This window comes from Anguilla rostrata, chromosome 4, assembly GCF_018555375.3.
Source record: "Anguilla rostrata isolate EN2019 chromosome 4, ASM1855537v3, whole genome shotgun sequence".
Classification (NCBI taxonomy): domain Eukaryota; kingdom Metazoa; phylum Chordata; class Actinopteri; order Anguilliformes; family Anguillidae; genus Anguilla; species Anguilla rostrata.
The window spans coordinates 15969283-15983736 of NC_057936.1; the positions used below are offsets into that span (position 1 = coordinate 15969283).

General features: G+C 37.7%; 1 long non-coding RNA gene across 4 annotated transcripts in view; it reads left to right on the forward strand.

Annotated features, from left to right (window-relative positions):
• LOC135252642 (uncharacterized) overlaps positions 1-14454 on the forward strand; it is a 99610-nt gene that overhangs the window by 72248 nt on the left and 12908 nt on the right. For 2 of the 4 annotated variants that reach the window (XR_010329447.1, XR_010329446.1), the window contains exon 3: positions 4666-4741. This is a non-coding gene — a long non-coding RNA (uncharacterized LOC135252642). Of the gene's footprint in view, positions 1-4665; positions 4742-11112; positions 11266-11509; positions 13697-14454 lie in introns of those variants that run through there. The other 2 variants (XR_010329444.1, XR_010329445.1) reach the window with 2 other exon arrangements.

Below are 14454 nucleotides of genomic sequence, written 5' to 3' on the forward strand. Positions count from 1 at the left end.
TGTCTGAGATCCATGGGTATGCAATAGAGTGTAATTTGTTGCCTCTCCAGAGCCCCTAAAATATAAGATATCATCTTTCGTTGCTCATTGTCTTCAGGTTTTAGATACTTGTTTACATATCATTAATGCATAATAATAGCCAGGGACTCTAGTGAGTATTATTTATCTTGATTCTCATTATTCATTCTGAATACCTGGGGGAGCACATATTTACACAGCGGCATGAATGCTAATGAATTTTCAGCGTTCAGAAATTACCAAACATGTTCTCTTTTGGTCTTTGCCTGCAGTAGTAGCATTTTTAAAATAATCTCATATTTCTAGTGATGAATTATATTATCTCTCTATTGTCATATCTGAATCCTTTAGAACGGCCATATTTTGATTTTTTGGAATAATTTTTGAAGTGATTTTATTTGTTTATGTTTTGAAAGAAAAGTGAAGATATGCTGCATCTACCTCTAACAGATAGTGAAAACTACTATATTGCCTCTGTTCCATTGTGGGCGTCATTTAAAATGAGTTATTAGTGAATTCAAGTTCTAAAAAAACAAACCAAAAAGATTATTAAGCATGCACAGTCAGAATCCTACTGTTGCTTACTAGAAATGACTGAAAACATTACATTTAGAAATATTCAATTATTTCTCATTAATTCTACCGAATCCTTGTGAGTGATTGGAAGTGAAAAAAGCTTTTCTGTTTCAACTGCAATATGTGAAAACAAATGAACAAATTTGGAAAAGCCCACAGCTTTTGAACAATGAACAAATAATATCAAGCTAATAAACTAAATGTCACTTACCAGAAAAATTGTCTGGTAGTTTCCTAAACAAATTTGCTTCAGGAATTGTGTCTTCTGCTCTAAATCATAGTGGGAAAAATATGCAATGGGCTTAGAATTGGCAGGCTACAACGAAGAATCTGAGGTGTTGTTTTGCACAGAAATGGTATAGTGAGACAAATCCAGCCCAGGACAGCTTGTGCATTTTGCAATAGCAATTTTAACTACAATGTTCAATCAGCTACAGTATAGGCTGTTCATGTGAAATTTAATACAATGAAAGCATAGACTTTTCTCTAGACCACAGAAAAGTGGCCATTAAGTAAGGCCAGTGCTTTGTCTTCTAAAGGCTAGACAGTATGTCTACTGTCAGGTGAGCTGCATATTCATTCATTTTGTGCAAGGTACTCAATGTAAAAGGGAAAGCTTTGTTGCTCATAAGAATGAATTTCACCCTGTGTTGAAGATCGATTTGTTTCTCCACCCTGGTTTATGCTTATTTAATTTTCTGTTTGAATATGCAGCTTCTCTTTTCTTCCCGTACATCCCTTTGCAGTCCAGTAATCTGGAAGTTTCCGTATTCTGCAGTGCTTAGGGTCTGGTTCGGGGCGAACGAGACTTCACAGTCAGCGCACAATGCGATCAGTGGATTGAGTTCACCCACGCAGCTTTTCGCCGAGCCGGCCGTGACACGGCGGTGCCGGGGATGTCGGTCTCTGCCAAGGGCTGAAAAAAGCGAAGGGCCATCCGTGTCTGCGCAGATGGTCTTTCTCTCGTCTGTGAGCGGGGGAGACCGCCACCCTCATATCACGGTCTCACATTCCCCTCACGTGCTGCACAGTCACAGCAAAAGTATTCATTCTCATCATTATGCTGCTTCAAACATATGCGCAGGAACTAAATCAAAGCATCCATGCACCCCCCCCCCCCCCCAATTTAAAATTATCTTGTTCCTGTAGCAGCAGCTGCATTTGTCACGGGGATGCTGGTCACATCCCTAAACCATTATTAGCTTTAGGATTATAACAAGTATTAACCAGCTAGATCACCATTTTGAATTACTTTGTATGCGATTCCATCTGTGCCTCAGCAAGATTTGATGCTATATTATCCAAATACATTTTATCAGAACTAATTCAGATTCTCTCACATATTTTTGTGCAACAGTGGTGACTGGGGAAATAGGTCAGTCTCTGTTTGACTGACCAAACTTAAGGTTACAAATCCCAAACATAGGCATTGCACTTTTAAATGTGGCTCTTGTGACTTGGGTTTAATTTTCTGAGTAAAGATTGTGAAAAAGCCACATTCAGCCATTTGGTGGTACAACAGCAGGATGGGAACCATCGAAAGGTTGTGCCTGACAATGTAGCATTCATTTGTAGCTTGATGATTGGTGAATTTCATCTTCAGTAATTGCACCTGAAAAATAAAAAAACAAGGAATAGCATTTATCAAAAATGCTCTTTTTAAAGAGGGCATTTGTGTTTTGGATTATTATACTTAAGTGCTTGCAAAGAAATGCATGGCCTACTATCTTAAATTGCGGGCCATAATGTTAGCTGTACTTTGAGTATTGGGAAGCCATACTACTCTGCACACTGCCCTTTAGGCAAAACATAATTTAGTTTGACAAATAATTGTGGAGAATAGGACAAGTGATTTATTTTTCAGAAATGGAAGCACTACACAGAAGTATACAAAAAGGTTTTTTTTTCTTTTCTTTAAGTAGATTATAGTACTCCATCACTGCATGTTTATAAACCAAACAAAACAACTTGTATGACATCTTACAGATACAAGCATTTGAGAATTATAAATAAGCTCATTTGCCATGTTCTTCCATTGTCTTTCCATGAAAAAAGAAATGTGCTTAACGAAATCAACAGAAACCTGAAAGAGGTGTGGCACTGCGCCTTGTTCTGTGGTAAAAACAAAAACAAAAAATCTGTAAAACACACACTTCTCTCCACTCATTATTTTCATAATTATCAAATTACCCTCATGACTGTTGAAGAAGGCTTGCTAAAAGCAACATAGCTTTACCTCTGTTCAGTGTGACTGAGCTTGGTAAAGCAGTCTTTCATTGTAACACACACAATGTACATATAGGACCATTCACACCATGCATTCGGCTTTCTAAAATGCACACAAATGCACTAAAATGCACATAAAATATTAGTGACAAAATATTAAAAATAAAATGCTACCCTTAACTATGATTTCTGTTGTGAATATTTTTTGCCTCAAAATTATTTGATTTCTGTCTGCTGTTGTTGTCTGTGTTTTTGTTATATACCAGTCCGGAAAGGTTTACAAAGCCATTTGTAAGACCCCGGAACTTCACTGAACCACAGTGAGAACCATTATTTCAAAATGGATAACACTTGGAACAGTAGTGAATCTTCCCTGCCAAAATTTCTCCAAGGGCACCAAGTTGCAACTCATCCATGAATTCACAAAAGATACCAGAAGAACATCCAAAGAACTTCTGGCCTTTCTAGCCTCATGTAAGGTCAGTGTTTGTGACTCTGAAATAAGAGAGAGACTGGGCAAAAATGGCATTCATTGGGGAGTAGCAAGGTGGAAACCCCTGCTAACCAAGATAGACATCAGTACTCATCTTGCACTTGCAAAAAAGCACCTGTATGATCCCTAAGCCTTTTGGGAGAATGTTCTATTAACAGATGGCTCAAAAGTGGAACTGTTTGGATGACACTGGTCCCATTATGTCCGGCATGAAGCAAATGAAGCATTTCACATTGAGAAGATCATAGCAACATTCAATTCTTCCCTGTACCAGAAAATTCTTAAGGAGAATGTCCGGTCATCTATCCTTGAGCTGAAGCTAAAGCATACTTTGGTTATTCAGCAAGTTGATCAACAATGATCAAGTCTGCATCTGAATGGCAGAAAGGAAACAAAATGAAAGTTTTGAAGCAGCCTAGTCATAGTCCTGAGTGTCTAGTCAGCGTGCACAGAGTGAAATGAACCCTTGTTTTGTCTGTGTAAGTGAAACTAAATGGAAAGTGGTAGAAACTAAACACTCAAAGGTTCTATCTTCCCTGTCAAGGCACAATTGTCAAAACCTACCACTAACTGTTGACAATGGTGAATTAAGGCCCGTCAAGCTTAATTTAGTCCATTTTGTTACTAGACACTGTAGCATGCATTCAGAACAGTTGTAAAGTTGTAGAGTGTGATTTACAAGAAATATATTACCTGTGTATGCAGTGGAGGTTTGGTGTCATCCTGGCCACTTAGAATGAGAGCAACCTGCTCAAAAACATTGTAACGGTAATGAAAATAACCATTCCATTCATTTGTCTCCAGTCACTGCCCAAGATGCTCACGTATGTGCCAGCATCCAAAGCACAACTTTGCTGTGTGTACCCAGTGCCACACACGTTATGTTAATATTAGCTTAAATATTAAGTTATGCTAACCATACCTGTGTCCTTTTCATTTGTATGCAGGACATGGTGAGTAAATTCAACTGAATTACAGACTTCATTTAGCTAGTGTGAATGCGCCACACAAAGTACAGGGGCTGGGAAGTAATTGCAAAATTACATGTAGTCCCTACACAAAAGGAGTCCCATACGAAAAGAGCTTTATACAATTTGGGACAAGTAGATGTCTCTCTTCCAACAGCCATGAAAAAGTCTTATGTGATCTTCTGTCTGCCTCATGTGTTCATATGTGTGAATTTACACAACCAAAATAGCGGTGTTTGCATATGAGCTATAAGGCGGCATTGGTTGGTTAAAAAATTAAAAACGGTATTTGAAACTAAATTAGCAGAGCGCCAAATGTTTGTCCTGACACACCCTCTGTTACGCCACCCAGCCCTTGTTGATGCAAATTATTTTTTATTGCAGACCAGGAAATTAACAAGGCAGGCGGAGATGAAAAATATTCCATTTGCCAAGGACCAAATTAACAACTTATGCCAAGGTATGTTTGTGCCAGATTGGGATAGGGCTCTTTAAGTGAATAATAATAATAATAATAACAATTATTATTATTATTATTATTATCATTATTAACATACATATATTCATACATGTACTTTAACACAAGGCAGCAAATGATTGCAGTAGTGGTTTTCATTTCAAATGACACTTTTCAAGCAATATGAAATTAATAATTTTTTTTCGCAAGAAACAGCAGAGCCTTTCTCTTGATACCATTAAAACAACATCAGTAGTGCTGCATCTGGTAATTAAATGTCATTTTTTCCTGAATAACATTATACAATGATCGTATTATGTAACAATATATTGAATAGACTGAGGTTTCAAAATGTGTTGTCCTGTTTGTACATATGCTCTTCTAATGCACTGGCAGATAGAGACATGTCAGCATCATCCATTTCTTTGTGCTTTATGTTTTCCATTGCTCCTTTGAAAATCAGACTCTTAACAATTTGTGTTGAAGAAAGTTTATTCTTCAACACTTTATATACCCAGAAGATACAATAGACCCTGGCAATATAGGCTTGTGCCATACGTCAGTGAATCCACACATCTAATACCACATTGACCATGAATAAGAATATGAATGTTTGTAGAAAAGATTCTTTGGAGGGGAGGATACTTCTTACAGTTTACCAATGTTTAGGATGAAGTACATAGTAACCAGGAAAAATCCTAAACAGCCAAAGTTTCCCTGTGTAACTCCCCAGTCAACCGCTCCAAAACCAAATTAGTACGCAAACAACAAATTAAATACATCTTTGTTCAAGAGTATGTAATTGAACTTGGAGTAGCCCCTAGTACATCTGGGTCACTGACATCTGGTACATTCATGCAATTACTGCGAAAGCAACTTCTCAACTTTGCAATGAGCATCACAAATGTTTAAAAGTACCAATGAACATGGAGCACACCAGCCATCAGCATACAATTTTCTTTTGAAAATGATACTAATGAGTCAATTTGAAATTGTGTTAAAATAGACCCCCCCAAATGTGTATTATAGGGACACAGGCTCTAGGTTTTTGGTGGCCATAAACTGGGAGGGGGTGGGGGGGGGGGGGGGATTTGTTGCTGATCATAGACTACATGCACAATTAAAATGTCTTAAAACATTTTTTTAAACATTTAAAACCCATGTGGCCCATCCTAAAAGACCACATAGACCATTTTTGCCACCAGCCAGCTCTGTGGATAAATAAGAGATGACTGTAAGTGGAATCGGAAGAGGTGATACAATCTGCAAGAGCATGGCTTGCAAGGAACTGTTCTCCAAATCTCAATTACCTCAAAGAGAGAAGAAAGAAGACATAAGATCAGAAAAGGGAAAGAATAGCTGACTTGTACTATGAATGAATATCTTAAGTATCAACCAATGAGTGATACTTTGTGCATCTACCATATGTGTGATCATTCTACCCGGACCAGGGACTGGAGGGGGAGGGTGGGGGATGGGGGGAGGAGGAGGAAGTAAATGAGTAAATTACTTTTGTTCCTTCAACCAAACACACAACATTCAATCCACTGAAAAATGTCCCACTCCATCTCTCACTATATCCAAGCCTCTCACTTTCCAAGGTGTAAATGTGTTCCATATTCTTCAGCCACCCTAGAATGAAATGTGTGAAAACATGCTGAGATAAAGTGGACTTGAGAGCTGACCATCAACCCAAGAGGACACACATTTGAAGCTCTCTGAGCCAGACAGGAGGCATAAATATCCTGCCTGCTGCATCCCTATCACTCAAATGTAATGTGAGGATTTGAGGAATGATGATTTTCCTGTATCAAATTATATTTTCCAAATGGCTGCTTGGAACTGTGTTATATACCATTTGGCTGAAAAATCTGACTACATAGAACAGAAATTTTTGATTTTCAAGCTAACCAGACATTTATGCTTTCATTTATGTTGGCTCACAAGCTAAAAAGTACAAAACTTAAAGAATATATATTTACATAGGATATACCAATTCCTGGTTCTTTAGAAGATGTTTAAAATTTCAAGTAAATTTTTTTTTACCATAATACAAGTCACTATAACAAATGTGTCAAATGCACATGTACAGAAAATCAGTAGGTTAGCTGTAGTGATAGGTGACAGAGTGCACAAAAATACTTGCTCTCAGGTTGGCACATGCTCTTGTGAATAAGACATTGCAAGGGTGTCAAACAGAGGGAGGAAATATCAGTGTGGTTCTAGGCCCTCAAATTCTGACTTTCATAAAACCTGGAACTTTACCTTTAAATGGAGTCACTGTGACACTGCAAAACCTGACTTAAATATTTCAGATACAACATGGTTGGAGGGGAAGGAGTACTGGTGAAAATACCCAGTGAAGTACTCATCAAATCATATGAAGAGAAGCTGCCATTTGTGTGCTAGAAAGATAGGAGGTGGAATTGTGAATAACTATTGCTCTCAGCCTGTTTGGTTTCTAAGGTACTATATAAATATTAAAAATACAATATAAAATACTATATAAATATAAATATATAAAATAAACATAATATATAAAAATATAAAAGTGACAATGATCAATGTGTTTGCGTTGGGGGATATTTTATCACACAAATGAAGACAAGAAGCACTTGATGTTGGGGAGAGGATTGATAATTCTCAAATAACATGCAAGCTAATGGATGACTAAATGATTATTAAGTACTGATGACTGATTCACATCCCCTCCTTGCCAATTAATACCTGTGTGGACTATGCTTTAAGGATGATGAAAGTGCCATATAAGTAATATATGAGAATAGCAAAGAGACAATGTTGTGACAGCCCAAGCAATATTGCAGAAAATGTATCTAGTCCTCAAACATTTTAATAATTAAATTAAGGTATTCACAATTTTATTTTTATCCAGTAATTGCTCGTGACAAGCTTTTAGTGTGAAGCTCCAATTCAAGCAAATGTTATTATTCTAAATAAAAAGTGTGTTTTTATTCAGAAAAATATATAATATAGATATGCATGCCATTTTGGCAATCAAATCAATGCACAGCATGTGTCCTGCAACACATACTCCAAACTCCATTACATGAAAAATGAGAGACATGGCACACAACCAGCTTTCAATCTCAAGAACAGCAAAGCCATCGATGATGAAGGGCGGAAACTAGGAAGTAAGAGATGCATGTCTTCTGTGAAATACATGTACTTGTATGCTTCAGAATCCTTCTATTTGACAAAGTAGGATGTTAGGATATATTTGAATTCTTCAGATTAGGATATATTTTAATTTAGTAGTTGCTGAATAATTAAAAGGACTTTCATTAACTTGAAGAGGTCTATATGTGTTCTCCATTTAAATAAAAGCCACCTGGCTGGGACATTGTAAGGCATGTATCTTTACGGTGAACAGATTTCCTGAGTTCCTGAATAGTTCACAGGCAGCAATACCATGTTGGGGGGGGGGGGTCTCCTGACTGAGATGGGCGCTCAAAAAATATGGCGTGGTTGCTCTAGATCTACAGGGATGTGGTGGCCTGGGGTGGTAGTGTCCAATGTCAGATCTTTGCACGGGACCAAAGATCTCTGACAGCACCCCTGTTCACAGGTACAGAAGAGAAAGGATTCCTTTGCAGTTATATAAGTATCGTGATCAAGAATGCACCAAGCTCGTCATCTGAGCTTCCCAGATCAATTGTACATGTTAATGAATTTCATGCTTCTGATTACAAAGCCCCTAAATCCCCAAAGGGAATTTTGTATGTAAAGGAGTCAGTCTACCGAAAGCATATCGGTATAAATTACCTTTTTCAAGAAGATAATTTAATGGTGTCATCGGTTCCTGGGGATCGCGCCTGGCGGGAAATGGAACTTCAACATGTCACCGTGGAATGTAAAAAGAATAAATAATTATTTTCATAACAGCAAAGCTGAATAATGTAAAGTGAGAGCAAAGAAAGACCATTTTATTTAAAACGGGCATTTCCTTTTCAATAACACAAAGTACATGCAGGGAATGGGCAAAATGTTTTTTCTGATGTCTAGTCACAGTTCTATGTATATTACTATCAGTTGCAACCACCTGAATGAACTCATTTTTTGATGAAAATAAAAAAGAAAAAATAAATTTTAAAACTTATAAAACCACATATTTAGTATTAATAGATGAATCACCAGAAAAATTTCCATTGGAACATTAAGCTTTATTTTCCTGAAGATGATTAGCAACTCTTTTTCTGATACAGTAGCTTCGGATGTTTTGCACAACTAGATAATGGGAATAGTGAATGTTGCAATTTTGCCATTGCACTTAAAAAATAAATGTTTCTCAGGTTATGTTTCCAGTTGATCAATACAGTATATCCTGTGGCTTAATTAGCATTTTTTTCCACTGTTGAAAAATGAGCATAAGTATACCGCATGCTAATTAATTCAGGTACAATTGCACAGAAACCCAAGGTTTTTAAATACATTTTACTCAGCTGCAAGAAGAAGGTTTTTGTGACTTTTTGTGTTGTCCTCACTAAAAATTTGAAATTGCCATATTGTTGAAAACAGCGAAGAAGATTTTGAACTAGGGTTTTTAAACTGCACCCAACTAGTGGGAACATCTGAAACACATAATGAAATATTCCAAATGCTCTGCTCATTGCTACCACGTGTCATTGACATTAACCAGACAACCTTTCTGAAAGAACACAAAGCAAAACCCTTATTGAGCAAATATAATGTTCATATACAGCAATGCGCATCTGATATTAGTACTGTTAGCAAAGTCTGTGTGTAGGCAGTCCCACCTCTTGCAGAAATGTGTGCTGGCAGTTTTATTACAGACTCATGTTTTATGTCCTCATATTAAACTCAATTTCAGCTAAAAGTATTTACCCAGTTATCAAAGAATGTTAATCGAGAACATCAAGGGATCATTCTGGTTATATTCCCTGTTGGTTATGAGCATGTTATGATAAAGCATTCCCCAAACGGTCTCATAACGTATTTATTGTTCTTATTTAATTTACATAGAGGTCATTGTCCCAGGAATGCCACTTATGCATTGCTAATTATTATTTATTCATTAAGAAACATCAAAGGAACATTTTAATTGGTTTACTAAATTTTCCCAATGTAAATACATTGTTGACCACTGTAAACCAGACACCCCGCCCCCCCAACCCTAAGATGGAAATGGATTTAGACATTTAGTAGATACCTTCATCCAGAGCAACTTACTTACCTCACATTCTTTGGATACCATATTTAAATGGCTTGATGTTTACTGAAGCCATTCATGTTAAGCACCTTGCTCAAAGGTGTAATGACAGTGCCCCACCTGGAACCTCAAACCTGCAACCCTCAGTTTTAAAGCCATTATGCTGCACTGCTGCCTACATATGAAAAGAAAAGAAAAAAAAAAGCTCTGGTCATACCCAAACAATTCAAGAACTGTGAAAAGCAAAGAACAAGAGGAACAAGAGTAACCTTAGCTTTGCCCAATAATCAACTTTAAACCGCTGCACTGGTCTAAAATACCAAGGTCGCCCGAAAGACCTGGAGGTGATCATTGCAACCTATCATTGTCTTACAAAATAGTTTTATGTTTGTGAATAAACTAACCGAGGGGAAACATGGATATCGAAAAATTAGAATGCCCGGAATCGATCCCTGTGGCACGTGAATTTCATTTAAGTAAGAACTGAAGGAATATCAAACTGAAATCTGTCAGTTGCTGTGGGCATGATCTGAGCCATTGACAGATTATTGCACTATGACAACAAGATTAAAACAGAAACTGACTGAACTGCTTGAAAAAAAACATAAAAAAACACAGTCAATAAATCTGGCCTCAGTCAAAGAACACTAAGACTATTTTATTTCTTCAAGGACAGTTTCTGTTTTATGAGATGATTGACAGTATATATATATATAATTTAAATGTGTTCAATTCATTTTTATTGCATCAAATGTGATTGTCACTTTAAGCTGCAAAGTGAAAACATCCAAACATACATGCATGCTGAAAGGTATATACTGTATATACATATATCTTTCAGCAGTAGGCCTGACAGGCTTACATTAGTTGAGTTGGGTGTGCGGGTAACAAAGGAATTGGGTTGAGTGTGTGCAATGTTAATCGCGGCACTGAGGGATTGCCATTCTGCCTGGCTGGGAGCAACCGGGGGTGCCAGTAATTGTAATCAGGGAAGCAAGATATGATAAAAGAGGGAGGAAAGGTGCAGTTAGAGAGAGAGACGACAAGAGGGAATAGATGGAGCTTTGATGTGCCCGGATTTAGGGGTGGGGTTTTGGGTTTCATTGGACAGCTGGCTATGGTCGCTATACTTTTATTTTGGTTTGGATAGGTGAGTGTGTTAATGTATTTAACTGTGGTGTGTTAGTGGACGGTGAACGCAGCTGGCAGTGGTCCAGCAGTAGATGGTGGAAGAAGTAGAGACCTGAAAAGCAGCAAGACAGCCAGTACATGACAGTGTAGGTGAAAACCCGGACTGGATGCACTGTGGGAGCTAGGTTCCATGTAAAGAAAATCCACGGTGAGTAAATTATGGGGTGTGTGATCCCAGGTTGGGACCTGGGGGGGGGGGGGGGTATTTTACAAAGCAGGATTACTGAATTAACAGCTCTTTACTTCAGTCCATGTTCCAGATTTGGGAGGGTTCCAGGTTTCCAGGTTTTACACGGTGCAATCATCCAGCTAGTTCAGTAGTCCTGATTTGTGAAATACCTCCCTTGGTTTGAGGGCTGACACCATGGCTCTGTTTGACTGTTCACTGCTAGTGCAGCTTCTGTGAAATCCTGGACTGGAGGCGGAAGTGGCAAGCTAGCATTTCCTGGAAGCTGCCGGCTGGGCAGGGGATTACATGAAACGTTCGGCTGCTGAGGTTTGGACCCTGATGGACTTTTTTTTCACTTAAGGAGACCTAGTAGAGTGACCAAACTACATCCCACCATTATTTTTCTGTGTTTGTTTGTTTTTGAGATTGTGGAAGTCTCCCAGAGGTAGTTCTCCCCCAGTTGGCAGAGAGGGGTTTTTCTCCCTGGTGGCAGGGTATAGCACAGGGAGCCAGAGTGAGTTGCACAGTGTAGTGAAGTGTTATGTGAGTTGGTAATTGACTTGCACAGTTTATTGAACAATTTCTCAAGCTTGCAGCTGAAATGTGGTGTACAAAACTTTAAGTTAAGAATGATTCCAAAAGTTCTAAATCATTTTTTGTAGTCTGTTGTTTTAATCTGATGTTTTAATCTGTACTCATCATACTTACAGGTGAACATTCTCTAAAGATTATCTCATCAACAAATTACCATGACCTGCAAAATTAAGTAAAATTTTGAGACTTCACATGATCACATGTCACATTAGTAATGCATTTGGTGTTTAATTTGAGGGACACATTTAAAAGATCATTTTAAAATCAAATTGGAGGAGAACGCTGATGTCTGTGTTTAAACTGATTGCTCCATACAACTATTTTATTTCCTCTTCACAGAACCCACCACATGCATTTGCACACATACACAATGAGAATGGATGTTTAAAATATTCACTCTCGCATTTTTGTTTCCCTGTCCTCTCCCTTCCCTTTTGTTTAACAAGTAATTGCCGAGGAGAGGACCCATATGTGCACCGAGCAAGTTATGACAATCTCTTTATGGAAATTGAAGATAAAAAATAGATTTAGTTCCCAAAGTACCATCAGATCATACATTATTCAAAGTTCCTTCTTAATTAACTTTAGTCCTTCCCTTCCTCTATTTAATTTCTTACCCCACCAGCAGTATCCTACTAAATAGTAATGGAGTATGAGAGAGGATTAGGTAAAATGTAAAAGCAAAGTGCAAACAATGTTTCAGACAGATGTTTATGACAGCTGAAAAAGGACAATAGAGTAAAAGCCGTCTTTACATAATACATGATAAAATTACAAGAATGAATTTAAAGCCAATTTTTCTACAGTATATAAAAACAGCATATCTGCACTATGGCTAAGGATAATACGAACTGCGTATCTAGTGTTGTTCTGTAATTAAACATGCTGCACTGGGAGACAGTTTTGTCTTTTGAAAGCATTGTCCTGTTGCCCATGTTGGCATCCAGCAGGCCCACAACAATGGCCCTGGAAAGCGGAAGCATTGATATTGTGCTGGATTGGCAAACACATGTGAAACGTAATAGACTTGTAGAGAGATTCCCAAGCATGATTTTACTTGGTCAAAGGATATTTCAAACAGATATGAGGATTACACTTTTTTTTGAATGCCAAGAAGACAAATTGTGATGGAAGCAAATTGACAAATTATTCCTGATGAAAATATGCTTCCTTTAAGAGGTGCAATAACCAAAAGTGATATATAGGAGGGGTACATTTGGAGGGGTACACCACAAATAACGGTACATTTTTTTGTAAACATTTTTTTGCAAAGCCCAATTTTCTCTCATGCTTATTTGTATTTGTAGGCTAATTTTATTGCTGCCTCATCCTTTGTTAATCTAGTAATATGCAGGCAATATCACAGCCTTCTCCAAAGTGAATTTTGACTGGCTGCTCTACACCCCACAGTCCACCAACTGTGCTGTGCATGGAAGGAGTAAAGGGAGGTTTCTGGCCACAGTTTGCATTGTAATGGTAAGGATCTGATCCTAGACTGCATCCTAGCGCATCCATACAAAGTCACTGTGCTTTCAAACGCATCATGAAAGACAACGAAAATGTTTGGGTACTGCCAGTCAATGAAATGACCCACAAATTAAAATGAAAAATAATAATAAAATAAAAAAGTTGCCTTTCTGTTCAATAAAGGTAAGTTTCTATCTGCATGGTGGATTTAAAGAGAGAGAAACCTGAATCACACTACCCTGCTTTATCTGAATAACCCTTAGTGCTGCTGTGTAGCTTGTTGATTTTTAATTTTTTGGAAAGTTCTGTTCTGAATAGTTGGAAAAACAGGAATAAGCTCTGCTGAGAGACTTTTTTTTGGCAGATATTCAGGCCCTTGTACCCTCCCCAATCACATTATACTTATGTCATGGTTATGGCCTTCCTGTCCATAATTGTAGTATAGCTTTGGTTTAGAGGTGCATTTGGAACCGATACGTTTGTTCAGTGAGACTTTTCCAGTGAGAATGTGTTCTGTTACGCCTCTTTGGGTTGTCAGTCACCTAACCAAACCCTAAGTACAAGAATAAATCCAAGATCACCTCCTCAGTTCTGAAAGTAAAATTCTCTTAGACATATTTCAAATGCTAATTATATGGCAATTTCAAGACAATTAGTGCTCATTATTTCAGAGTGCTCCATGTGAGTGCACTGAAGCTTAATTTGTAATTGCTAAATCGTTACATGAAAACTAGGGAGGCAGCTGTGACAAAGTGGTGAAGGCTGACGAAGTTGCTGGTTGTAGATTTCAAAATACGCAGCAACCAGGATGTCCTAATGTCTGCAGTGAAATCAGCTTTGGAATCAATTGACTACACCATGAATGCAAATTTCTGGATGGAAGCAGCTAAGCTTTTCATCCATGGTGGTGAGCTAAAGCATTGATTATCTGGAGAAGAGCCCACCATTTAAGTGTAGGCAGAATTGCATTATACTGCTTGATCGTAGTGAAATACTGAGTTGTAATTGTAAGCTTATTTTAATTTTGAGGTGAATTCATATCCTTTACAAGGTCTCACTTAAAAAAAAAGAGGATTTAAATCACAATGTGGCACCGTCGTAAAATGC